We start from the raw sequence: 27251 nt of genomic DNA, 5'->3' as shown, positions 1-27251 counted from the left end.
TTGGCATCTCAGAGCCTCAAGGCAAGAGCAAGGTTCTCTATGGTAGGCTGGGGCAGAACTAGCAGCAAGCAGAGCAAAGTTGTCCAAGAATAGCTTCCATTGGAATGCTAATGGCAATTGAAGAGGCAGGCCAGTGGCAAGCCACTAGCTTCTAGCAGTTTGAAAGTTGCAGACACAGTGCAGGTGTTGTGCGGCTTCCTTCTTGGCCTCCTAGAAGGTGCCGCACTCTCCGTCTCTTGCTTGCCAATATGTTGCCGTGTTCCTCTTATTTTTTGGTTGGTTTTGAATTGTTTTTATGATGTTTTGGCGGGTTTTCGGAATGTTTTGGTGGTGTTTTAGAATGTTTTGTTTTCTCTTGTGTTGTTTATATTGTCTTGGCAGGTTTTGGAATGTTTGGATTCCTTTTGGCGGGTTTTAAAATATTTTGGCGGGTATTTGGAATGTTTTGGTTTGCTTTCATTTGTTTTGATTATGTTTTGGCAAGTTATTGAAAGTTTCGATCACTTCTGACTGGTTTGATAGTATTTTGGCATCTTTTCAGAATGTTTTGATCAGTTTTGGCGGGTTCTAAACTATTTTGTCGGGTTTTTGGAATGTTTCGGTTGGTTTTGATTTGTTTTTATGATGTTTTGGCCGGATTTCAGAATATTTTGGCTGGTTTTTGGAATGTTTCGGTTGGTTTTGATTTGTATTTATGATGTTTTGCCAAGTTTTTTGAATGTTTTGATCAGTTCAGGCTGGTTTTCTAATGTTTTGGCATCTTTTCAGAATGTTTTGATGAGTTTTGCGGGTCTAAATCATTTTGGCGGGTTTTCAGAATGTTTTGGTTGGTTTTGATTTGTTTTTATGATGTTTAGGTGGGTTTTCGGAATGTTTTGGTTGGGTTTTAGAATGTTTTGTATTCTCTTGAGTTGTTTTTATTGTGTTGGCAGTTTCGGAATATTTGGATTCCTTTTGGCGGGTTTTAAAATCTTTTGGCGGGTATTTGGAATGTTTTTTAATGGGTATTCGGAAGGTTTTGATTAGTTTTGACGGGTTTTGAAATATTTTGGCGGGTTTTTAGAAGGTTTAGATTTGTTTTGATTTGTTTTGATTCTGTTTAGCCCAGTTTTGGTGTGTTTGGATTAGCTTTGGTGGGCTTGATCATGTTTTGTCAGGTTTTTTCGAATGTATTGATCACTTCCGTCAGGTTTTCTATTTTGGCGGGTTTGAAAATATTTTTGGATTAGTTTTGGCGGGTTTGAAAATATTTTGGCTTTTTGCGCAGAGATGACGGTGCCGGTTGCGGTGCGCTCCGGGGCGCTCCTTCTGCGGAAAGACGCCTGGCAGCGGCACTTGGGACAACTCCGCGTCTCCATATTCTGCGTTTCTTGCCTTCTGCATCTCAGCAAAATGCTTTCCCACTAGGTCTAGCAAGGAGAAACTGTGGCAGCTGAGTAGATGTAGCCCGGCCCGCCCTTTGAAGTTGACAAGTTCTTGGCATCTCAGAGCCTCAAGGCAAGAGCAAGGTTCTCTATGGTAGGCTGGGGCAGAACTAGCAGCAAGCAGAGCAAAGTTGTCCAAGAATAGCTTCCATTGGAATGCTAATGGCAATTGAAGAGGCAGGCCAGTGGCAAGCCACTAGCTTCTAGCAGTTTGAAAGTTGCAGACACAGTGCAGGTGTTGTGCGGCTTCCTTCTTGGCCTCCTAGAAGGTGCCGCACTCTCCGTCTCTTGCTTGCCAATATGTTGCCGTGTTCCTCTTATTTTTTGGTTGGTTTTGAATTGTTTTGATGATGTTTTGGCGGGTTTTCGGAATGTTTTGGTGGTGTTTTAGAATGTTTTGTTTTCTCTTGTGTTGTTTATATTGTGTTGGCAGGTTTTGGAATGTTTGGATTCCTTTTGGCCGGTATTTGGAATATTTTGGCGGGTATTTGGAATGTTTTGGTTTGCTTTCATTTGTTTTGATGATGTTTTGGCAAGTTATTGAAAGTTTCGATCACTTCAGACTGGTTTTCTAGTATTTTGGCATCTTTTCAGAATGTTTTGATCAGTTTTGGCGGGTTCTAAACTATTTTGTCGGGTTTTTGGAATGTTTCGGTTGGTTTTGATTTTTTTTTATGATGTTTAGGTGGGTTTTCGGAATGTTTTGGATGGGTTTTAGAATGTTTTGTATTCTCTTGAGTTGGTTTTATTGTGTTGGCAGGTTTTGGAATGTTTGGATTCATTTTGGCGGGTTTTAAAATCTTTTGGCGGGTATTTGGAATGTTTTGGCAGGTATTCGGAAGGTTTTGATTAGTTTTGACGGGTTTTGAAATATTTTGGCGGGTTTTTAGAAGGTTTCGATTTGTTTTGATTTGTTTTGATTCTGTTTAGCCCAGTTTTTGGTGTGTTTGGATTAGCTTTGGTGGGCTTGATCATGTTTTGTCAGGTTTTTTCGAATGTATTGATCACTTCTGTCAGGTTTTCTATTTTGGCGGGTTTGAAAATATTTTTGGATTAGTTTTGGCGGGTTTGAAAATATTTTGGCTTTTTGCGCAGAGATGACGGTGCCGGTTGCGGTGCGCTCCGGGGCGCTCCTTCTGCGGAAAGACGCCTGGCAGCGGCACTTGGGACAGCTCCGCGTCTCCGTATTCTGCGTTTCTTGCCTTCTGCATCTCAGCAAAATGCTTTCCCACTAGGTCTAGCAAGGAGAAACTGTGGCAGCTGAGTAGATGTAGCCCGGCCCGCCCTTTGAAGATGACAAGTTCTTGGCATCTCAGAGCCTCAAGGGAAGAGCAAGGTTCTCTATGGTAGGCTGGGGCAGAACTAGCAGCAAGCAGAGCAAAGTTGTCCAAGAATAGCTTCCATTGGAATGCTAATGGCAATTGAAGAGGCAGGCCAGTGGCAAGCCACTAGCTTCTAGCAGTTTGAAAGTTGCAGACACAGTGCAGGTGTTGTGCGGCTTCCTTCTTGGCCTCCTAGAAGGTGCCGCACTCTCCGTCTCTTGCTTGCCAATATGTTGCCGTGTTCCTCTTATTTTTTGGTTGGTTTTGATTTGTTTTTATGATGTTTTGGCGGGTTTTCGGAATGTTTTGGTGGTGTTTTAGAATGTTTTGTTTTCTCTTGTGTTGTTTTTATTGTCTTGGCAGGTTTTGGAATGTTTGCATTCCTTTTGGCGGGTTTTAAAATATTTTGGCGGGTATTTGGAATGTTTTGGTTTGCTTTCATTTGTTTTGATGATGTTTTGGCAAGTTATTGAAAGTTTCGATCACTTCTGACTGGTTTTCTAGTATTTTGGCATCTTTTCAGAATGTTTTGATCAGTTTTGGCGGGTTCTAAACTATTTTGTCGGGTTTTTGGAATGTTTCGGTTGGTTTTGATTTGTTTTTATGATGTTTTGGCCGGATTTCGGAATATTTTGGCTGGTTTTTGGAATGTTTCGGTTGGTTTTGATTTGTTTTTATGATGTTTTGCCTAGTTTTTTGAATTTTTTGATCAGTTCAGGCTGGTTTTCTAATGTTTTGGCATCTTTTCAGAATGTTTTGATGAGTTTTGCGGGTCTAAATCATTTTGGCGGGTTTTCAGAATGTTTCGGTTGGTTTTGATTTGTTTTTATGATGTTTAGGTGGGTTTTCGGAATGTTTTGGTTGGGTTTTAGAATGTTTTGTATTCTCTTGAGTTGTTTTTATTGTGTTGGCAGGTTTTGGAATGTTTGGATTCCTTTTGGCGGGTTTTAAAATCTTTTGGCGGGTATTTGGAATGTTTTTTAATGGGTATTCGGAATGTTTTGATTAGTTTTGACGGGTTTTGAAATATTTTGGCGGGTTTTTAGAAGGTTTAGATTTGTTTTGATTTGTTTTGATTCTGTTTAGCCCAGTTTTTGGTGTGTTTGGATTAGCTTTGGTGGGCTTGATCATGTTTTGTCAGGTTTTTTCGAATGTATTGATCACTTCCGTCCGGTTTTCTATTTTGGCGGGTTTGAAAATATTTTTGGATTAGTTTTGGCGGGTTTGAAAATATTTTGGCTTTTTGCGCAGAGATGACGGTGCCGGTTGCGGTGCGCTCCGGGGCGCTCCTTCTGCGGAAAGACGCCTGGCAGCGGCACTTGGGACAGCTCCGCGTCTCCGTATTCTGCGTTTCTTGCCTTCTGCATCTCAGCAAAATGCTTTCCCACTAGGTCTAGCAAGGAGAAACTGTGGCAGCTGAGTAGATGTAGCCCGGCCCGCCCTTTGAAGTTGACAAGTTCTTGGCATCTCAGAGCCTCAAGGCAAGAGCAAGGTTCTCTATGGTAGGCTGGGGCAGAACTAGCAGCAAGCAGAGCAAAGTTGTCCAAGAATAGCTTCCATTGGAATGCTAATGGCAATTGAAGAGGCAGGCCAGTGGCAAGCCACTAGCTTCTAGCAGTTTGAAAGTTGCAGACACAGTGCAGGTGTTGTGCGGCTTCCTTCTTGGCCTCCTAGAAGGTGCCGCGTTCTCCGTCTCTTGCTTGCCAATATGTTGCCGTGTTCCTCTTATTTTTTGGTTGGTTTTGAATTGTTTTTATGATGTTTTGGCGGGTTTTCGGAATGTTTTGGTGGTGTTTTAGAATGTTTTGTTTTCTCTTGTGTTGTTTATATTGTCTTGGCAGGTTTTGGAATGTTTGGATTCCTTTTGGCGGGTTTTAAAATATTTTGGCGGGTATTTGGAATGTTTTGGTTTGCTTTCATTTGTTTTGATTATGTTTTGGCAAGTTATTGAAAGTTTCGATCACTTCTGACTGGTTTTCTAGTATTTTGGCATCTTTTCAGAATGTTTTGATCAGTTTTGGCGGGTTCTAAACTATTTTGTCGGGTTTTTGGAATGTTTCGGTTGGTTTTGATTTGTTTTTATGATGTTTTGGCCGGATTTCAGAATATTTTGGCTGGTTTTTGGAATGTTTCGGTTGGTTTTGATTTGTATTTATGATGTTTTGCCAAGTTTTTTGAATGTTTTGATCAGTTCAGGCTGGTTTTCTAATGTTTTGGCATCTTTTCAGAATGTTTTGATGAGTTTTGCGGGTCTAAATCATTTTGGCGGGTTTTCAGAATGTTTTGGTTGGTTTTGATTTGTTTTTATGATGTTTAGGTGGGTTTTCGGAATGTTTTGGTTGGGTTTTAGAATGTTTTGTATTCTCTTGAGTTGTTTTTATTGTGTTGGCAGTTTCGGAATATTTGGATTCCTTTTGGCGGGTTTTAAAATCTTTATGCGGGTATTTGGAATGTTTTTTAATGGGTATTCGGAAGGTTTTGATTAGTTTTGACGGGTTTTGAAATATTTTGGCGGGTTTTTAGAAGGTTTAGATTTGTTTTGATTTGTTTTGATTCTGTTTAGCCCAGTTTTGGTGTGTTTGGATTAGCTTTGGTGGGCTTGATCATGTTTTGTCAGGTTTTTTCGAATGTATTGATCACTTCCGTCAGGTTTTCTATTTTGGCGGGTTTGAAAATATTTTTGGATTAGTTTTGGCGGGTTTGAAAATATTTTGGCTTTTTGCGCAGAGATGACGGTGCCGGTTGCGGTGCGCTCCGGGGCGCTCCTTCTGCGGAAAGATGCCTGGCAGCGGCACTTGGGACAGCTCCGCGTCTCCATATTCTGCGTTTCTTGCCTTCTGCATCTCAGCAAAATGCTTTCCCACTAGGTCTAGCAAGGAGAAACTGTGGCAGCTGAGTAGATGTAGCCCGGCCCGCCCTTTGAAGTTGACAAGTTCTTGGCATCTCAGAGCCTCAAGGCAAGAGCAAGGTTCTCTATGGTAGGCTGGGGCAGAACTAGCAGCAAGCAGAGCAAAGTTGTCCAAGAATAGCTTCCATTGGAATGCTAATGGCAATTGAAGAGGCAGGCCAGTGGCAAGCCACTAGCTTCTAGCAGTTTGAAAGTTGCAGACACAGTGCAGGTGTTGTGCGGCTTCCTTCTTGGCCTCCTAGAAGGTGCCGCGTTCTCCGTCTCTTGCTTGCCAATATGTTGCCGTGTTCCTCTTATTTTTTGGTTGGTTTTGAATTGTTTTGATGATGTTTTGGCGGGTTTTCGGAATGTTTTGGTGGTGTTTTAGAATGTTTTGTTTTCTCTTGTGTTGTTTATATTGTGTTGGCAGGTTTTGGAATGTTTGGATTCCTTTTGGCCGGTATTTGGAATATTTTGGCGGGTATTTGGAATGTTTTGGTTTGCTTTCATTTGTTTTGATGATGTTTTGGCAAGTTATTGAAAGTTTCGATCACTTCAGACTGGTTTTCTAGTATTTTGGCATCTTTTCAGAATGTTTTGATCAGTTTTGGCGGGTTCTAAACTATTTTGTCGGGTTTTTGGAATGTTTCGGTTGGTTTTGATTTTTTTTTATGATGTTTAGGTGGGTTTTCGGAATGTTTTGGTTGGGTTTTAGAATGTTTTGTATTCTCTTGAGTTGGTTTTATTGTGTTGGCAGGTTTTGGAATGTTTGGATTCATTTTGGCGGGTTTTAAAATCTTTTGGCGGGTATTTGGAATGTTTTGGCAGGTATTCGGAAGGTTTTGATTAGTTTTGACGGGTTTTGAAATATTTTGGCGGGTTTTTAGAAGGTTTAGATTTGTTTTGATTTGTTTTGATTCTGTTTAGCCCAGTTTTTGGTGTGTTTGGATTAGCTTTGGTGGGCTTGATCATGTTTTGTCAGGTTTTTTCGAATGTATTGATCACTTCTGTCAGGTTTTCTATTTTGGCGGGTTTGAAAATATTTTTGGATTAGTTTTGGCGGGTTTGAAAATATTTAGGCTTTTTGCGCAGAGATGACGGTGCCGGTTGCGGTGCGCTCCGGGGCGCTCCTTCTGCGGAAAGACGCCTGGCAGCGGCACTTGGGACAGCTCCGCGTCTCCGTATTGTGCGTTTCTTGCCTTCTGCATCTCAGCAAAATGCTTTCCCACTAGGTCTAGCAAGGAGAAACTGTGGCAGCTGAGTAGATGTAGCCCGGCCCGCCCTTTGAAGTTGACAAGTTCTTGGCATCTCAGAGCCTCAAGGGAAGAGCAAGGTTCTCTATGGTAGGCTGGGGCAGAACTAGCAGCAAGCAGAGCAAAGTTGTCCAAGAATAGCTTCCATTGGAATGCTAATGGCAATTGAAGAGGCAGGCCAGTGGCAAGCCACTAGCTTCTAGCAGTTTGAAAGTTGCAGACACAGTGCAGGTGTTGTGCGGCTTCCTTCTTGGCCTCCTAGAAGGTGCCGCACTCTCCGTCTCTTGCTTGCCAATATGTTGCCGTGTTCCTCTTATTTTTTGGTTGGTTTTGAATTGTTTTTATGATGTTTTGGCGGGTTTTCGGAATGTTTTGGTGGTGTTTTAGAATGTTTTGTTTTCTCTTGTGTTGTTTATATTGTCTTGGCAGGTTTTGGAATGTTTGGATTCCTTTTGGCGGGTTTTAAAATATTTTGGCGGGTATTTGGAATGTTTTGGTTTGCTTTCATTTGTTTTGATTATGTTTTGGCAAGTTATTGAAAGTTTCGATCACTTCTGACTGGTTTTCTAGTATTTTGGCATCTTTTCAGAATGTTTTGATCAGTTTTGGCGGGTTCTAAACTATTTTGTCGGGTTTTTGGAATGTTTCGGTTGGTTTTGATTTGTTTTTATGATGTTTTGGCCGGATTTCAGAATATTTTGGCTGGTTTTTGGAATGTTTCGGTTGGTTTTGATTTGTATTTATGATGTTTTGCCAAGTTTTTTGAATGTTTTGATCAGTTCAGGCTGGTTTTCTAATGTTTTGGCATCTTTTCAGAATGTTTTGATGAGTTTTGCGGGTCTAAATCATTTTGGCGGGTTTTCAGAATGTTTTGGTTGGTTTTGATTTGTTTTTATGATGTTTAGGTGGGTTTTCGGAATGTTTTGGTTGGGTTTTAGAATGTTTTGTATTCTCTTGAGTTGTTTTTATTGTGTTGGCAGTTTCGGAATATTTGGATTCCTTTTGGCGGGTTTTAAAATCTTTATGCGGGTATTTGGAATGTTTTTTAATGGGTATTCGGAAGGTTTTGATTAGTTTTGACGGGTTTTGAAATATTTTGGCGGGTTTTTAGAAGGTTTAGATTTGTTTTGATTTGTTTTGATTCTGTTTAGCCCAGTTTTGGTGTGTTTGGATTAGCTTTGGTGGGCTTGATCATGTTTTGTCAGGTTTTTTCGAATGTATTGATCACTTCCGTCAGGTTTTCTATTTTGGCGGGTTTGAAAATATTTTTGGATTAGTTTTGGCGGGTTTGAAAATATTTTGGCTTTTTGCGCAGAGATGACGGTGCCGGTTGCGGTGCGCTCCGGGGCGCTCCTTCTGCGGAAAGACGCCTGGCAGCGGCACTTGGGACAGCTCCGCGTCTCCATATTCTGCGTTTCTTGCCTTCTGCATCTCAGCAAAATGCTTTCCCACTAGGTCTAGCAAGGAGAAACTGTGGCAGCTGAGTAGATGTAGCCCGGCCCGCCCTTTGAAGTTGACAAGTTCTTGGCATCTCAGAGCCTCAAGGCAAGAGCAAGGTTCTCTATGGTAGGCTGGGGCAGAACTAGCAGCAAGCAGAGCAAAGTTGTCCAAGAATAGCTTCCATTGGAATGCTAATGGCAATTGAAGAGGCAGGCCAGTGGCAAGCCACTAGCTTCTAGCAGTTTGAAAGTTGCAGACACAGTGCAGGTGTTGTGCGGCTTCCTTCTTGGCCTCCTAGAAGGTGCCGCGTTCTCCGTCTCTTGCTTGCCAATATGTTGCCGTGTTCCTCTTATTTTTTGGTTGGTTTTGAATTGTTTTTATGATGTTTTGGCGGGTTTTCGGAATGTTTTGGTGGTGTTTTAGAATGTTTTGTTTTCTCTTGTGTTGTTTATATTGTGTTGGCAGGTTTTGGAATGTTTGGATTCCTTTTGGCCGGTATTTGGAATATTTTGGCGGGTATTTGGAATGTTTTGGTTTGCTTTCATTTGTTTTGATGATGTTTTGGCAAGTTATTGAAAGTTTCGATCACTTCAGACTGGTTTTCTAGTATTTTGGCATCTTTTCAGAATGTTTTGATCAGTTTTGGCGGGTTCTAAACTATTTTGTCGGGTTTTTGGAATGTTTCGGTTGGTTTTGATTTTTTTTTATGATGTTTAGGTGGGTTTTCGGAATGTTTTGGTTGGGTTTTAGAATGTTTTGTATTCTCTTGAGTTGGTTTTATTGTGTTGGCAGGTTTTGGAATGTTTGGATTCATTTTGGCGGGTTTTAAAATCTTTTGGCGGGTATTTGGAATGTTTTGGCAGGTATTCGGAAGGTTTTGATTAGTTTTGACGGGTTTTGAAATATTTTGGCGGGTTTTTAGAAGGTTTAGATTTGTTTTGATTTGTTTTGATTCTGTTTAGCCCAGTTTTTGGTGTGTTTGGATTAGCTTTGGTGGGCTTGATCATGTTTTGTCAGGTTTTTTCGAATGTATTGATCACTTCTGTCAGGTTTTCTATTTTGGCGGGTTTGAAAATATTTTTGGATTAGTTTTGGCGGGTTTGAAAATATTTAGGCTTTTTGCGCAGAGATGACGGTGCCGGTTGCGGTGCGCTCCGGGGCGCTCCTTCTGCGGAAAGACGCCTGGCAGCGGCACTTGGGACAGCTCCGCGTCTCCGTATTCTGCGTTTCTTGCCTTCTGCATCTCAGCAAAATGCTTTCCCACTAGGTCTAGCAAGGAGAAACTGTGGCAGCTGAGTAGATGTAGCCCGGCCCGCCCTTTGAAATAGACAAGTTCTTGGCATCTCAGAGCCTCAAGGCAAGAGCAAGGTTCTCTATGGTAGGCTGGGGCAGAACTAGCAGCAAGCAGAGCAAAGTTGTCCAAGAATAGCTTCCATTGGAATGCTAATGGCAATTGAAGAGGCAGGCCAGTGGCAAGCCACTAGCTTCTAGCAGTTTGAAAGTTGCAGACACAGTGCAGGTGTTGTGCGGCTTCCTTCTTGGCCTCCTAGAAGGTGCCGCACTCTCCGTCTCTTGCTTGCCAATATGTTGCCGTGTTCCTCTTATTTTTTGGTTGGTTTTGATTTGTTTTTATGATGTTTTGGCGGGTTTTCGGAATGTTTTGGTGGTGTTTTAGAATGTTTTGTTTTCTCTTGTGTTGTTTTTATTGTCTTGGCAGGTTTTGGAATGTTTGCATTCCTTTTGGCGGGTTTTAAAATATTTTGGCGGGTATTTGGAATGTTTTGGTTTGCTTTCATTTGTTTTGATGATGTTTTGGCAAGTTATTGAAAGTTTCGATCACTTCAGACTGGTTTTCTAGTATTTTGGCATCTTTTCAGAATGTTTTGATCAGTTTTGGCGGGTTCTAAACTATTTTGTCGGGTTTTTGGAATGTTTCGGTTGGTTTTGACTTGTTTTTATGATGTTTAGGTGGGTTTTCGGAATGTTTTGGTTGGGTTTTAGAATGTTTTGTATTCTCTTGAGTTGTTTTTATTGTGTTGGCAGGTTTTGGAATGTTTGGATTCATTTTGGCGGGTTTTAAAATCTTTTGGCGGGTATTTGGAATGTTTTTTAATGGGTATTCGGAAGGTTTTGATTAGTTTTGACGGGTTTTGAAATATTTTGGCGGGTTTTTAGAAGGTTTAGATTTGTTTTGATTTGTTTTGATTCTGTTTAGCCCAGTTTTTGGTGTGTTTGGATTAGCTTTGGTGGGCTTTATCATGTTTTGTCAGGTTTTTTCGAATGTATTGATCACTTCTGTCAGGTTTTCTATTTTGGCGGGTTTGAAAATATTTTTGGATTAGTTTTGGTGGGTTTGAAAATATTTAGGCTTTTTGCGCAGAGATGACGGTGCCGGTTGCGGTGCGCTCCGGGGCGCTCCTTCTGCGGAAAGACGCCTGGCAGCGGCACTTGGGACAGCTCCGCGTCTCCGTATTGTGCGTTTCTTGCCTTCTGCATCTCAGCAAAATGCTTTCCCACTAGGTCTAGCAAGGAGAAACTGTGGCAGCTGAGTAGATGTAGCCCGGCCCGCCCTTTGAAATAGACAAGTTCTTGGCATCTCAGAGCCTCAAGGCAAGAGCAAGGTTCTCTATGGTAGGCTGGGGCAGAACTAGCAGCAAGCAGAGCAAAGTTGTCCAAGAATAGCTTCCATTGGAATGCTAATGGCAATTGAAGAGGCAGGCCAGTGGCAAGCCACTAGCTTCTAGCAGTTTGAAAGTTGCAGACACAGTGCAGGTGTTGTGCGGCTTCCTTCTTGGCCTCCTAGAAGGTGCCGCACTCTCCGTCTCTTGCTTGCCAATATGTTGCCGTGTTCCTCTTATTTTTTGGTTGGTTTTGAATTGTTTTGATGATGTTTTGGCGGGTTTTCGGAATGTTTTGGTGGTGTTTTAGAATGTTTTGTTTTCTCTTGTGTTGTTTATATTGTCTTGGCAGGTTTTGGAATGTTTGGATTCCTTTTGGCGGGTTTTAAAATATTTTGGCGGGTATTTGGAATGTTTTGGTTTGCTTTCATTTGTTTTGATGATGTTTTGGCAAGTTATTGAAAGTTTCGATCACTTCAGACTGGTTTTCTAGTATTTTGGCATCTTTTCAGAATGTTTTGATCAGTTTTGGCGGGTTCTAAACTATTTTGTCGGGTTTTTGGAATGTTTCGGTTGGTTTTGACTTGTTTTTATGATGTTTAGGTGGGTTTTCGGAATGTTTTGGTTGGGTTTTAGAATGTTTTGTATTCTCTTGAGTTGTTTTTATTGTGTTGGCAGGTTTTGGAATGTTTGGATTCATTTTGGCGGGTTTTAAAATCTTTTGGCGGGTATTTGGAATGTTTTTTAATGGGTATTCGGAAGGTTTTGATTAGTTTTGACGGGTTTTGAAATATTTTGGCGGGTTTTTAGAAGGTTTAGATTTGTTTTGATTTGTTTTGATTCTGTTTAGCCCAGTTTTTGGTGTGTTTGGATTAGCTTTGGTGGGCTTGATCATGTTTTGTCAGGTTTTTTCGAATGTATTGATCACTTCTGTCAGGTTTTCTATTTTGGCGGGTTTGAAAATATTTTTGGATTAGTTTTGGTGGGTTTGAAAATATTTAGGCTTTTTGCGCAGAGATGACGGTGCCGGTTGCGGTGCGCTCCGGGGCGCTCCTTCTGCGGAAAGACGCCTGGCAGCGGCACTTGGGACAGCTCCGCGTCTCCGTATTCTGCGTTTCTTGCCTTCTGCATCTCAGCAAAATGCTTTCCCACTAGGTCTAGCAAGGAGAAACTGTGGCAGCTGAGTAGATGTAGCCCGGCCCGCCCTTTGAAATAGACAAGTTCTTGGCATCTCAGAGCCTCAAGGCAAGAGCAAGGTTCTCTATGGTAGGCTGGGGCAGAACTAGCAGCAAGCAGAGCAAAGTTGTCCAAGAATAGCTTCCATTGGAATGCTAATGGCAATTGAAGAGGCAGGCCAGTGGCAAGCCACTAGCTTCTAGCAGTTTGAAAGTTGCAGACACAGTGCAGGTGTTGTGCGGCTTCCTTCTTGGCCTCCTAGAAGGTGCCGCACTCTCCGTCTCTTGCTTGCCAATATGTTGCCGTGTTCCTCTTATTTTTTGGTTGGTTTTGAATTGTTTTGATGATGTTTTGGCGGGTTTTCGGAATGTTTTGGTGGTGTTTTAGAATGTTTTGTTTTCTCTTGTGTTGTTTATATTGTCTTGGCAGGTTTTGGAATGTTTGGATTCCTTTTGGCCGGTATTTGGAATATTTTGGCGGGTATTTGGAATGTTTTGGTTTGCTTTCATTTGTTTTGATTATTTTTTGGCAAGTTATTGAAAGTTTCGATCACTTCAGACTGGTTTTCTAGTATTTTGGCATCTTTTCAGAATGTTTTGATCAGTTTTGGCGGGTTCTAAACTATTTTGTCGGGTTTTTGGAATGTTTTGGTTGGTTTTGATTTGTTTTTATGATGTTTTGGCCGGATTTCAGAATATTTTGGCTGGTTTTTGGAATGTTTCGGTTGGTTTTGATTTGTATTTATGATGTTTTGCCAATTTTTTTGAATGTTTTGATCAGTTCAGGCTGGTTTTCTAATGTTTTGGCATCTTTTCAGAATGTTTTGATGAGTTTTGCGGGTCTAAATCATTTTGGCGGGTTTTCAGAATGTTTTGGTTGGTTTTGATTTGTTTTTATGATGTTTAGGTGGGTTTTCGGAATGTTTTGGTTGGGTTTTAGAATGTTTTGTATTCTCTTGAGTTGTTTTTATTGTGTTGGCAGTTTTGGAATATTTGGATTCCTTTTGGCGGGTTTTAAAATCTTTATGCGGGTATTTGGAATGTTTTTTAATGGGTATTCGGAAGGTTTTGATTAGTTTTGACGGGTTTTGAAATATTTTGGCGGGTTTTTAGAAGGTTTAGATTTGTTTTGATTTGTTTTGATTCTGTTTAGCCCAGTTTTGGTGTGTTTGGATTAGCTTTGGTGGGCTTGATCATGTTTTGTCAGGTTTTTTCGAATGTATTGATCACTTCCGTCCGGTTTTCTATTTTGGCGGGTTTGAAAATATTTTTGGATTAGTTTTGGCGGGTTTGAAAATATTTTGGCTTTTTGCGCAGAGATGACGGTGCCGGTTGCGGTGCGCTCCGGGGCGCTCCTTCTGCGGAAAGATGCCTGGCAGCGGCACTTGGGACAGCTCCGCGTCTCCGTATTGTGCGTTTCTTGCCTTCTGCATCTCAGCAAAATGCTTTCCCACTAGGTCTAGCAAGGAGAAACTGTGGCAGCTGAGTAGATGTAGCCCGGCCCGCCCTTTGAAGTTGACAAGTTCTTGGCATCTCAGAGCCTCAAGGCAAGAGCAAGGTTCTCTATGGTAGGCTGGGGCAGAACTAGCAGCAAGCAGAGCAAAGTTGTCCAAGAATAGCTTCCATTGGAATGCTAATGGCAATTGAAGAGGCAGGCCAGTGGCAAGCCACTAGCTTCTAGCAGTTTGAAAGTTGCAGACACAGTGCAGGTGTTGTGCGGCTTCCTTCTTGGCCTCCTAGAAGGTGCCGCACTCTCCGTCTCTTGCTTGCCAATATGTTGCCGTGTTCCTCTTATTTTTTGGTTGGTTTTGAATTGTTTTGATGATGTTTTGGCGGGTTTTCGGAATGTTTTGGTGGTGTTTTAGAATGTTTTGTTTTCTCTTGTGTTGTTTATATTGTGTTGGCAGGTTTTGGAATGTTTGGATTCCTTTTGGCCGGTATTTGGAATATTTTGGCGGGTATTTGGAATGTTTTGGTTTGCTTTCATTTGTTTTGATGATGTTTTGGCAAGTTATTGAAAGTTTCGATCACTTCAGACTGGTTTTCTAGTATTTTGGCATCTTTTCAGAATGTTTTGATCAGTTTTGGCGGGTTCTAAACTATTTTGTCGGGTTTTTGGAATGTTTCGGTTGGTTTTGATTTTTTTTTATGATGTTTAGGTGGGTTTTCGGAATGTTTTGGTTGGGTTTTAGAATGTTTTGTATTCTCTTGAGTTGTTTTTATTGTGTTGGCAGGTTTTGGAATGTTTGGATTCATTTTGGCGGGTTTTAAAATCTTTTGGCGGGTATTTGGAATGTTTTTTAATGGGTATTCGGAAGGTTTTGATTAGTTTTGACGGGTTTTGAAATATTTTGGCGGGTTTTTAGAAGGTTTAGATTTGTTTTGATTTGTTTTGATTCTGTTTAGCCCAGTTTTTGTTGTGTTTGGATTAGCTTTCGTGGGCTTTATCATGTTTTGTCAGGTTTTTTCGAATGTATTGATCACTTCTGTCCGGTTTTCTATTTTGGCGGGTTTGAAAATATTTTTGGATTAGTTTTGGCGGGTTTGAAAATATTTCGGCTCTTTGCACAGAGATGACGGTGCCGGTTGCGGTGCGCTCCGGGGCGCTCCTTCTGCGGAAAGACGCCTGGCAGCGGCACTTGGGACAGCTCCGCGTCTCCGTATTCTGCGTTTCTTGCCTTCTGCATCTCAGCAAAATGCTTTCCCACTAGGTCTAGCAAGGAGAAACTGTGGCAGCTGAGTAGATGTAGCCCGGCCCGCCCTTTGAAGATGACAAGTTCTTGGCATCTCAGAGCCTCAAGGCAAGAGCAAGGTTCTCTATGGTAGGCTGGGGCAGAACTAGCAGCAAGCAGAGCAAAGTTGTCCAAGAATAGCTTCCATTGGAATGCTAATGGCAATTGAAGAGGCAGGCCAGTGGCAAGCCACTAGCTTCTAGCAGTTTGAAAGTTGCAGACACAGTGCAGGTGTTGTGCGGCTTCCTTCTTGGCCTCCTAGAAGGTGCCGCACTCTCCGTCTCTTGCTTGCCAATATGTTGCCGTGTTCCTCTTATTTTTTGGTTGGTTTTGAATTGTTTTGATGATGTTTTGGCGGGTTTTCGGAATGTTTTGGTGGTGTTTTAGAATGTTTTGTTTTCTCTTGTGTTGTTTATATTGTCTTGGCAGGTTTTGGAATGTTTGGATTCCTTTTGGCGGGTTTTAAAATCTTTTGGCGGGTATTTGGAATGTTTTGGTTTGCTTTCATTTGTTTTGATGATGTTTTGGCAAGTTATTGAAAGTTTCGATCACTTCAGACTGGTTTTCTAGTATTTTGGCATCTTTTCAGAATGTTTTGATCAGTTTTGGCGGGTTCTAAACTATTTTGTCGGGTTTTTGGAATGTTTCGGTTGGTTTTGATTTGTTTTTATGATGTTTTGGTGGGTTTTCGGAATGTTTTGGTTGGGTTTTAGAATGTTTTGTATTCACTTGAGTTGTTTGTATTGTGTTGGCAGGTTTTGGAATGTTTGGATTCATTTTGGCGGGTTTTAAAATCTTTTGGCGGGTATTTGGAATGTTTTTTAATGGGTATTCGGAAGGTTTTGATTAGTTTTGATGGGTTTTGAAATATTTTGGCGGGTTTTTAGAAGGTTTAGATTTGTTTTGATTTGTTTTGATTCTGTTTAGCCCAGTTTTTGGTGTGTTTGGATTAGCTTTGGTGGGCTTTCTCATGTTTTGTCAGGTTTTTTCGAATGTATTGATCACCTCTGTCTGGTTTTCTATTTTGGCGGGTTTGAAAATATTTTTGGATTAGTTTTGGCGGGTTTTAAAATATTTTGGCTCTTTGCGCAGAGATGACGGTGCCGGTTGCGGTGCGCTCCGGGGCGCTCCTTCTGCGGAAAGACGCCTGGCAGCGGCACTTGGGACAGCTCCGCGTCTCCGTATTGTGCGTTTCTTGCCTTCTGCATCTCAGCAAAATGCTTTCCCACTAGGTCTAGCAAGGAGAAACTGTGGCAGCTGAGTAGATGTAGCCCGGCCCGCCCTTTGAAGATGACAAGTTCTTGGCATCTCAGAGCCTCAAGGCAAGAGCAAGGTTCTCTATGGTAGGCTGGGGCAGAACTAGCAGCAAGCAGAGCAAAGTTGTCCAAGAATAGCTTCCATTGGAATGCTAATGGCAATTGAAGAGGCAGGCCAGTGGCAAGCCACTAGCTTCTAGCAGTTTGAAAGTTGCAGACACAGTGCAGGTGTTGTGCGGCTTCCTTCTTGGCCTCCTAGAAGGTGCCGCACTCTCCGTCTCTTGCTTGCCAATATGTTGCCGTGTTCCTCTTATTTTTTGGTTGGTTTTGATTTGTTTTTATGATGTTTTGGCAGGTTTTCGGAATGTTTTGGTGGTGTTTTAGAATGTTTTGTTTTCTCTTGTGTTGTTTTTATTGTCTTGGCAGGTTTTGGAATGTTTGCATTCCTTTTGGCGGGTTTTAAAATCTTTTGGCGGGTATTTGGAATGTTTTGGTTTGCTTTCATTTGTTTTGATTATGTTTTGGCAAGTTATTGAAAGTTTCGATCACTTCAGACTGGTTTTCTAGTATTTTGGCATCTTTTCAGAATGTTTTGATCAGTTTTGGCGGGTTCTAAACTATTTTGTCGGGTTTTTGGAATGTTTCGGTTGGTTTTGATTTGTTTTTATGATGTTTAGGTGGGTTTTCGGAATGTTTTGGTTGGGTTTTAGAATGTTTTGTATTCTCTTGAGTTGTTTTTATTGTGTTGGCAGGTTTTGGAATGTTTGGATTCCTTTTGGCGGGTTTTAAAATCTTTTGGCGGGTATTTGGAATGTTTTTTAATGGGTATTCGGAAGGTTTTGATTAGTTTTGACGGGTTTTGAAATATTTTGGCGGGTTTTTAGGAGGTTTAGATTTGTTTTGATTTGTTTTGATTCTGTTTAGCCCAGTTTTTGGTGTGTTTGGATTAGCTTTGGTGGGCTTGATCATGTTTTGTCAGGTTTTTTCGAATGTATTGATCACTTCTGTCAGGTTTTCTATTTTGGCAGGTTTGAAAATATTTTTGGATTAGTTTTGGCGGGTTTGAAAATATTTTGGCTTTTTGCGCAGAGATGACGGTGCCGGTTGCGGTGCGCTCCGGGGCGCTCCTTCTGCGGAAAGACGCCTGGCAGCGGCACTTGGGACAGCTCCGCGTCTCCATATTCTGCGTTTCTTGCCTTCTGCATCTCAGCAAAATGCTTTCCCACTAGGTCTAGCAAGGAGAAACTGTGGCAGCTGAGTAGATGTAGCCCGGCCCGCCCTTTGAAATAGACAAGTTCTTGGCATCTCAGAGCCTCAAGGGAAGAGCAAGGTTCTCTATGGTAGGCTGGGGCAGAACTAGCAGCAAGCAGAGCAAAGTTGTCCAAGAATAGCTTCCATTGGAATGCTAATGGCAATTGAAGAGGCAGGCCAGTGGCAAGCCACTAGCTTCTAGCAGTTTGAAAGTTGCAGACACAGTGCAGGTGTTGTGCGGCTTCCTTCTTGGCCTCCTAGAAGGTGCCGCGTTCTCCGTCTCTTGCTTGCCAATATGTTGCCGTGTTCCTCTTATTTTTTGGTTGGTTTTGAATTGTTTTGATGATGTTTTGGCGGGTTTTCGGAATGTTTTGGTGGTGTTTTAGAATGTTTTGTTTTCTCTTGTGTTGTTTATCTTGTCTTGGCAGATTTTGGAATGTTTGGATTCCTTTTGGCGGGTTTTAAAATCTTTTGGCGGGTATTTGGAATGTTTCGGTTGGTTTTGATTTGTTTTTATGATGTTTTGCCAATTTTTTTGAATGTTTTGATCAGTTCAGGCTGGTTTTCTAATGTTTTGGCATCTTTTCAGAATGTTTTGATGAGTTTTGCGGGTCTAAATCATTTTGGCGGGTTTTTGGAATATTTTGGTTGGTTTTGATTTGTTTTTATGATGTTTAGGTGGGTTTTTGGAATGTTTTGGTTGGGTTTTAGAATGTTTTGTATTCTCTTGAGTTGTTTTTATTGTGTTGGCAGGTTTTGGAATGTTTGGATTCATTTTGGCGGGTATTTGGAATGTTTTGGCGGGTATTCGGAAGGTTTTGATTAGTTTTGACGGGTTTTGAAATATTTTGGCGGGTTTTTAGAAGGTTTAGATTTGTTTTGATTTGTTTTGATTCTGTTTACCCCAGTTTTTTGGTGTGTTTGGATTAGCTTTGGTGGGCTTGATCATGTTTTGTCAGGTTTTTTCGAATGTATTGATCACTTCTGTCTGGTTTTCTAGTTTGGCGGGTTTGAAAATATTTTTGGATTAGTTTTGGCGGGTTTGAAAATATTTTGGCTTTTTGCGCAGAGATGACGGTGCCGGTTGCGGTGCGCTCCGGGGCGCTCCTTCTGCGGAAAGACGCCTGGCAGCGGCACTTGGGACAGCTCCGCGTCTCCGTATTCTGCGTTTCTTGCCTTCTGCATCTCAGCAAAATGCTTTCCCACTAGGTCTAGCAAGGAGAAACTGTGGCAGCTGAGTAGATGTAGCCCGGCCCGCCCTTTGAAGTTGACAAGTTCTTGGCATCTCAGAGCCTCAAGGCAAGAGCAAGGTTCTCTATGGTAGGCTGGGGCAGAACTAGCAAGCAGAGCAAAGTTGTCCAAGAATAGCTTCCATTGGAATGCTAATGGCAATTGAAGAGGCAGGCCAGTGGCAAGCCACTAGCTTCTAGCAGTTTGAAAGTTGCAGACACAGTGCAGGTGTTGTGCGGCTTCCTTCTTGGCCTCCTAGAAGGTGCCGCGTTCTCCGTCTCTTGCTTGCCAATATGTTGCCGTGTTCCTCTTATTTTTTGGTTGGTTTTGAATTGTTTTGATGATGTTTTGGCGGGTTTTCGGAATGTTTTGGTGGTGTTTTAGAATGTTTTGTTTTCTCTTGTGTTGTTTATATTGTGTTGGCAGGTTTTGGAATGTTTGGATTCCTTTTGGCCGGTATTTGGAATATTTTGGCGGGTATTTGGAATGTTTTGGTTTGCTTTCATTTGTTTTGATTATGTTTTGGCAAGTTATTGAAAGTTTCGATCACTTCAGACTGGTTTTCTAGTATTTTGGCATCTTTTCAGAATGTTTTGATCAGTTTTGGCGGGTTCTAAACTATTTTGTCGGGTTTTTGGAATGTTTCGGTTGGTTTTGATTTTTTTTTATGATGTTTAGGTGGGTTTTCGGAATGTTTTGGTTGGGTTTTAGAATGTTTTGTATTCTCTTGAGTTGGTTTTATTGTGTTGGCAGGTTTTGGAATGTTTGGATTCATTTTGGCGGGTTTTAAAATCTTTTGGCGGGTATTTGGAATGTTTTGGCAGGTATTCGGAAGGTTTTGATTAGTTTTGACGGGTTTTGAAATATTTTGGCGGGTTTTTAGAAGGTTTAGATTTGTTTTGATTTGTTTTGATTCTGTTTAGCCCAGTTTTTGGTGTGTTTGGATTAGCTTTGGTGGGCTTGATCATGTTTTGTCAGGTTTTTTCGAATGTATTGATCACTTCTGTCAGGTTTTCTATTTTGGCGGGTTTGAAAATATTTTTGGATTAGTTTTGGCGGGTTTGAAAATATTTAGGCTTTTTGCGCAGAGATGACGGTGCCGGTTGCGGTGCGCTCCGGGGCGCTCCTTCTGCGGAAAGACGCCTGGCAGCGGCACTTGGGACAGCTCCGCGTCTCCGTATTCTGCGTTTCTTGCCTTCTGCATCTCAGCAAAATGCTTTCCCACTAGGTCTAGCAAGGAGAAACTGTGGCAGCTGAGTAGATGTAGCCCGGCCCGCCCTTTGAAATAGACAAGTTCTTGGCATCTCAGAGCCTCAAGGCAAGAGCAAGGTTCTCTATGGTAGGCTGGGGCAGAACTAGCAGCAAGCAGAGCAAAGTTGTCCAAGAATAGCTTCCATTGGAATGCTAATGGCAATTGAAGAGGCAGGCCAGTGGCAAGCCACTAGCTTCTAGCAGTTTGAAAGTTGCAGACACAGTGCAGGTGTTGTGCGGCTTCCTTCTTGGCCTCCTAGAAGGTGCCGCACTCTCCGTCTCTTGCTTGCCAATATGTTGCCGTGTTCCTCTTATTTTTTGGTTGGTTTTGATTTGTTTTTATGATGTTTTGGCGGGTTTTCGGAATGTTTTGGTGGTGTTTTAGAATGTTTTGTTTTCTCTTGTGTTGTTTTTATTGTCTTGGCAGGTTTTGGAATGTTTGCATTCCTTTTGGCGGGTTTTAAAATATTTTGGCGGGTATTTGGAATGTTTTGGTTTGCTTTCATTTGTTTTGATGATGTTTTGGCAAGTTATTGAAAGTTTCGATCACTTCAGACTGGTTTTCTAGTATTTTGGCATCTTTTCAGAATGTTTTGATCAGTTTTGGCGGGTTCTAAACTATTTTGTCGGGTTTTTGGAATGTTTCGGTTGGTTTTGATTTTTTTTTATGATGTTTAGGTGGGTTTTCGGAATGTTTTGGTTGGGTTTTAGAATGTTTTGTATTCTCTTGAGTTGTTTTTATTGTGTTGGCAGGTTTTGGAATGTTTGGATTCATTTTGGCGGGTTTTAAAATCTTTTGGCGGGTATTTGGAATGTTTTTTAATGGGTATTCGGAAGGTTTTGATTAGTTTTGACGGGTTTTGAAATATTTTGGCGGGTTTTTAGAAGGTTTAGATTTGTTTTGATTTGTTTTGATTCTGTTTAGCCCAGTTTTTGTTGTGTTTGGATTAGCTTTCGTGGGCTTTATCATGTTTTGTCAGGTTTTTTCGAATGTATTGATCACTTCTGTCCGGTTTTCTATTTTGGCGGGTTTGAAAATATTTTTGGATTAGTTTTGGCGGGTTTGAAAATATTTCGGCTCTTTGCACAGAGATGACGGTGCCGGTTGCGGTGCGCTCCGGGGCGCTCCTTCTGCGGAAAGACGCCTGGCAGCGGCACTTGGGACAGCTCCGCGTCTCCGTATTCTGCGTTTCTTGCCTTCTGCATCTCAGCAAAATGCTTTCCCACTAGGTCTAGCAAGGAGAAACTGTGGCAGCTGAGTAGATGTAGCCCGGCCCGCCCTTTGAAGATGACAAGTTCTTGGCATCTCAGAGCCTCAAGGCAAGAGCAAGGTTCTCTATGGTAGGCTGGGGCAGAACTAGCAGCAAGCAGAGCAAAGTTGTCCAAGAATAGCTTCCATTGGAATGCTAATGGCAATTGAAGAGGCAGGCCAGTGGCAAGCCACTAGCTTCTAGCAGTTTGAAAGTTGCAGACACAGTGCAGGTGTTGTGCGGCTTCCTTCTTGGCCTCCTAGAAGGTGCCGCACTCTCCGTCTCTTGCTTGCCAATATGTTGCCGTGTTCCTCTTATTTTTTGGTTGGTTTTGAATTGTTTTGATGATGTTTTGGCGGGTTTTCGGAATGTTTTGGTGGTGTTTTAGAATGTTTTGTTTTCTCTTGTGTTGTTTATCTTGTCTTGGCAGATTTTGGAATGTTTGGATTCCTTTTGGCGGGTTTTAAAATCTTTTGGCGGGTATTTGGAATGTTTCGGTTGGTTTTGATTTGTTTTTATGATGTTTTGCCAATTTTTTTGAATGTTTTGATCAGTTCAGGCTGGTTTTCTAATGTTTTGGCATCTTTTCAGAATGTTTTGATGAGTTTTGCGGGTCTAAATCATTTTGGCGGGTTTTTGGAATATTTTGGTTGGTTTTGATTTGTTTTTATGATGTTTAGGTGGGTTTTTGGAATGTTTTGGTTGGGTTTTAGAATGTTTTGTATTCTCTTGAGTTGTTTTTATTGTGTTGGCAGGTTTTGGAATGTTTGGATTCATTTTGGCGGGTATTTGGAATGTTTTGGCGGGTATTCGGAAGGTTTTGATTAGTTTTGACGGGTTTTGAAATATTTTGGCGGGTTTTTAGAAGGTTTAGATTTGTTTTGATTTGTTTTGATTCTGTTTACCCCAGTTTTTTGGTGTGTTTGGATTAGCTTTGGTGGGCTTGATCATGTTTTGTCAGGTTTTTTCGAATGTATTGATCACTTCTGTCTGGTTTTCTAGTTTGGCGGGTTTGAAAATATTTTTGGATTAGTTTTGGCGGGTTTGAAAATATTTTGGCTTTTTGCGCAGAGATGACGGTGCCGGTTGCGGTGCGCTCCGGGGCGCTCCTTCTGCGGAAAGACGCCTGGCAGCGGCACTTGGGACAGCTCCGCGTCTCCGTATTCTGCGTTTCTTGCCTTCTGCATCTCAGCAAAATGCTTTCCCACTAGGTCTAGCAAGGAGAAACTGTGGCAGCTGAGTAGATGTAGCCCGGCCCGCCCTTTGAAGTTGACAAGTTCTTGGCATCTCAGAGCCTCAAGGCAAGAGCAAGGTTCTCTATGGTAGGCTGGGGCAGAACTAGCAAGCAGAGCAAAGTTGTCCAAGAATAGCTTCCATTGGAATGCTAATGGCAATTGAAGAGGCAGGCCAGTGGCAAGCCACTAGCTTCTAGCAGTTTGAAAGTTGCAGACACAGTGCAGGTGTTGTGCGGCTTCCTTCTTGGCCTCCTAGAAGGTGCCGCGTTCTCCGTCTCTTGCTTGCCAATATGTTGCCGTGTTCCTCTTATTTTTTGGTTGGTTTTGAATTGTTTTGATGATGTTTTGGCGGGTTTTCGGAATGTTTTGGTGGTGTTTTAGAATGTTTTGTTTTCTCTTGTGTTGTTTATATTGTGTTGGCAGGTTTTGGAATGTTTGGATTCCTTTTGGCCGGTATTTGGAATATTTTGGCGGGTATTTGGAATGTTTTGGTTTGCTTTCATTTGTTTTGATGATGTTTTGGCAAGTTATTGAAAGTTTCGATCACTTCAGACTGGTTTTCTAGTATTTTGGCATCTTTTCAGAATGTTTTGATCAGTTTTGGCGGGTTCTAAACTATTTTGTCGGGTTTTTGGAATGTTTCGGTTGGTTTTGATTTTTTTTTATGATGTTTAGGTGGGTTTTCGGAATGTTTTGGTTGGGTTTTAGAATGTTTTGTATTCTCTTGAGTTGGTTTTATTGTGTTGGCAGGTTTTGGAATGTTTGGATTCATTTTGGCGGGTTTTAAAATCTTTTGGCGGGTATTTGGAATGTTTTGGCAGGTATTCGGAAGGTTTTGATTAGTTTTGACGGGTTTTGAAATATTTTGGCGGGTTTTTAGAAGGTTTAGATTTGTTTTGATTTGTTTTGATTCTGTTTAGCCCAGTTTTTGGTGTGTTTGGATTAGCTTTGGTGGGCTTGATCATGTTTTGTCAGGTTTTTTCGAATGTATTGATCACTTCTGTCAGGTTTTCTATTTTGGCGGGTTTGAAAATATTTTTGGATTAGTTTTGGCGGGTTTGAAAATATTTAGGCTTTTTGCGCAGAGATGACGGTGCCGGTTGCGGTGCGCTCCGGGGCGCTCCTTCTGCGGAAAGACGCCTGGCAGCGGCACTTGGGACAGCTCCGCGTCTCCGTATTCTGCGTTTCTTGCCTTCTGCATCTCAGCAAAATGCTTTCCCACTAGGTCTAGCAAGGAGAAACTGTGGCAGCTGAGTAGATGTAGCCCGGCCCGCCCTTTGAAATAGACAAGTTCTTGGCATCTCAGAGCCTCAAGGCAAGAGCAAGGTTCTCTATGGTAGGCTGGGGCAGAACTAGCAGCAAGCAGAGCAAAGTTGTCCAAGAATAGCTTCCATTGGAATGCTAATGGCAATTGAAGAGGCAGGCCAGTGGCAAGCCACTAGCTTCTAGCAGTTTGAAAGTTGCAGACACAGTGCAGGTGTTGTGCGGCTTCCTTCTTGGCCTCCTAGAAGGTGCCGCACTCTCCGTCTCTTGCTTGCCAATATGTTGCCGTGTTCCTCTTATTTTTTGGTTGGTTTTGATTTGTTTTTATGATGTTTTGGCGGGTTTTCGGAATGTTTTGGTGGTGTTTTAGAATGTTTTGTTTTCTCTTGTGTTGTTTTTATTGTCTTGGCAGGTTTTGGAATGTTTGCATTCCTTTTGGCGGGTTTTAAAATATTTTGGCGGGTATTTGGAATGTTTTGGTTTGCTTTCATTTGTTTTGATGATGTTTTGGCAAGTTATTGAAAGTTTCGATCACTTCAGACTGGTTTTCTAGTATTTTGGCATCTTTTCAGAATGTTTTGATCAGTTTTGGCGGGTTCTAAACTATTTTGTCGGGTTTTTGGAATGTTTCGGTTGGTTTTGATTTTTTTTTATGATGTTTAGGTGGGTTTTCGGAATGTTTTGGTTGGGTTTTAGAATGTTTTGTATTCTCTTGAGTTGTTTTTATTGTGTTGGCAGGTTTTGGAATGTTTGGATTCATTTTGGCGGGTTTTAAAATCTTTTGGCGGGTATTTGGAATGTTTTTTAATGGGTATTCGGAAGGTTTTGATTAGTTTTGACGGGTTTTGAAATATTTTGGCGGGTTTTTAGAAGGTTTAGATTTGTTTTGATTTGTTTTGATTCTGTTTAGCCCAGTTTTTGTTGTGTTTGGATTAGCTTTCGTGGGCTTTATCATGTTTTGTCAGGTTTTTTCGAATGTATTGATCACTTCTGTCCGGTTTTCTATTTTGGCGGGTTTGAAAATATTTTTGGATTAGTTTTGGCGGGTTTGAAAATATTTCGGCTCTTTGCACAGAGATGACGGTGCCGGTTGCGGTGCGCTCCGGGGCGCTCCTTCTGCGGAAAGACGCCTGGCAGCGGCACTTGGGACAGCTCCGCGTCTCCGTATTCTGCGTTTCTTGCCTTCTGCATCTCAGCAAAATGCTTTCCCACTAGGTCTAGCAAGGAGAAACTGTGGCAGCTGAGTAGATGTAGCCCGGCCCGCCCTTTGAAGATGACAAGTTCTTGGCATCTCAGAGCCTCAAGGCAAGAGCAAGGTTCTCTATGGTAGGCTGGGGCAGAACTAGCAGCAAGCAGAGCAAAGTTGTCCAAGAATAGCTTCCATTGGAATGCTAATGGCAATTGAAGAGGCAGGCCAGTGGCAAGCCACTAGCTTCTAGCAGTTTGAAAGTTGCAGACACAGTGCAGGTGTTGTGCGGCTTCCTTCTTGGCCTCCTAGAAGGTGCCGCACTCTCCGTCTCTTGCTTGCCAATATGTTGCCGTGTTCCTCTTATTTTTTGGTTGGTTTTGAATTGTTTTTATGATGTTTTGGCGGGTTTTCGGAATGTTTTGGTGGTGTTTTAGAATGTTTTGTTTTCTCTTGTGTTGTTTATATTGTCTTGGCAGGTTTTGGAATGTTTGGATTCCTTTTGGCGGGTTTTAAAATCTTTTGGCGGGTATTTGGAATGTTTTGGTTTGCTTTCATTTGTTTTGATGATGTTTTGGCAAGTTATTGAAAGTTTCGATCACTTCAGACTGGTTTTCTAGTATTTTGGCATCTTTTCAGAATGTTTTGATCAGTTTTGGCGGGTTCTAAACTATTTTGTCGGGTTTTTGGAATGTTTCGGTTGGTTTTGATTTGTTTTTATGATGTTTTGGTGGGTTTTCGGAATGTTTTGGTTGGGTTTTAGAATGTTTTGTATTCACTTGAGTTGTTTGTATTGTGTTGGCAGGTTTTGGAATGTTTGGATTCATTTTGGCGGGTTTTAAAATCTTTTGGCGGGTATTTGGAATGTTTTTTAATGGGTATTCGGAAGGTTTTGATTAGTTTTGATGGGTTTTGAAATATTTTGGCGGGTTTTTAGAAGGTTTAGATTTGTTTTGATTTGTTTTGATTCTGTTTAGCCCAGTTTTTGGTGTGTTTGGATTAGCTTTGGTGGGCTTTCTCATGTTTTGTCAGGTTTTTTCGAATGTATTGATCACCTCTGTCTGGTTTTCTATTTTGGCGGGTTTGAAAATATTTTTGGATTAGTTTTGGCGGGTTTTAAAATATTTTGGCTCTTTGCGCAGAGATGACGGTGCCGGTTGCGGTGCGCTCCGGGGCGCTCCTTCTGCGGAAAGACGCCTGGCAGCGGCACTTGGGACAGCTCCGCGTCTCCGTATTCTGCGTTTCTTGCCTTCTGCATCTCAGCAAAATGCTTTCCCACTAGGTCTAGCAAGGAGAAACTGTGGCAGCTGAGTAGATGTAGCCCGGCCCGCCCTTTGAAATAGACAAGTTCTTGGCATCTCAGAGCCTCAAGGCAAGAGCAAGGTTCTCTATGGTAGGCTGGGGCAGAACTAGCAGCAAGCAGAGCAAAGTTGTCCAAGAATAGCTTCCATTGGAATGCTAATGGCAATTGAAGAGGCAGGCCAGTGGCAAGCCACTAGCTTCTAGCAGTTTGAAAGTTGCAGACACAGTGCAGGTGTTGTGCGGCTTCCTTCTTGGCCTCCTAGAAGGTGCCGCACTCTCCGTCTCTTGCTTGCCAATATGTTGCCGTGTTCCTCTTATTTTTTGGTTGGTTTTGATTTGTTTTTATGATGTTTTGGCAGGTTTTCGGAATGTTTTGGTGGTGTTTTAGAATGTTTTGTTTTCTCTTGTGTTGTTTTTATTGTCTTGGCAGGTTTTGGAATGTTTGCATTCCTTTTGGCGGGTTTTAAAATCTTTTGGCGGGTATTTGGAATGTTTTGGTTTGCTTTCATTTGTTTTGATTATGTTTTGGCAAGTTATTGAAAGTTTCGATCACTTCAGACTGGTTTTCTAGTATTTTGGCATCTTTTCAGAATGTTTTGATCAGTTTTGGCGGGTTCTAAACTATTTTGTCGGGTTTTTGGAATGTTTCGGTTGGTTTTGATTTGTTTTTATGATGTTTAGGTGGGTTTTCGGAATGTTTTGGTTGGGTTTTAGAATGTTTTGTATTCTCTTGAGTTGTTTTTATTGTGTTGGCAGGTTTTGGAATGTTTGGATTCCTTTTGGCGGGTTTTAAAATCTTTTGGCGGGTATTTGGAATGTTTTTTAATGGGTATTCGGAAGGTTTTGATTAGTTTTGACGGGTTTTGAAATATTTTGGCGGGTTTTTAGGAGGTTTAGATTTGTTTTGATTTGTTTTGATTCTGTTTAGCCCAGTTTTTGGTGTGTTTGGATTAGCTTTGGTGGGCTTGATCATGTTTTGTCAGGTTTTTTCGAATGTATTGATCACTTCTGTCAGGTTTTCTATTTTGGCAGGTTTGAAAATATTTTTGGATTAGTTTTGGCGGGTTTGAAAATATTTTGGCTTTTTGCGCAGAGATGACGGTGCCGGTTGCGGTGCGCTCCGGGGCGCTCCTTCTGCGGAAAGACGCCTGGCAGCGGCACTTGGGACAGCTCCGC

Source organism: Passer domesticus, chromosome 2, assembly GCF_036417665.1.
Source record: "Passer domesticus isolate bPasDom1 chromosome 2, bPasDom1.hap1, whole genome shotgun sequence".
NCBI lineage: Eukaryota > Metazoa > Chordata > Aves > Passeriformes > Passeridae > Passer > Passer domesticus.
This window is presented reverse-complemented; position numbering follows the sequence as displayed.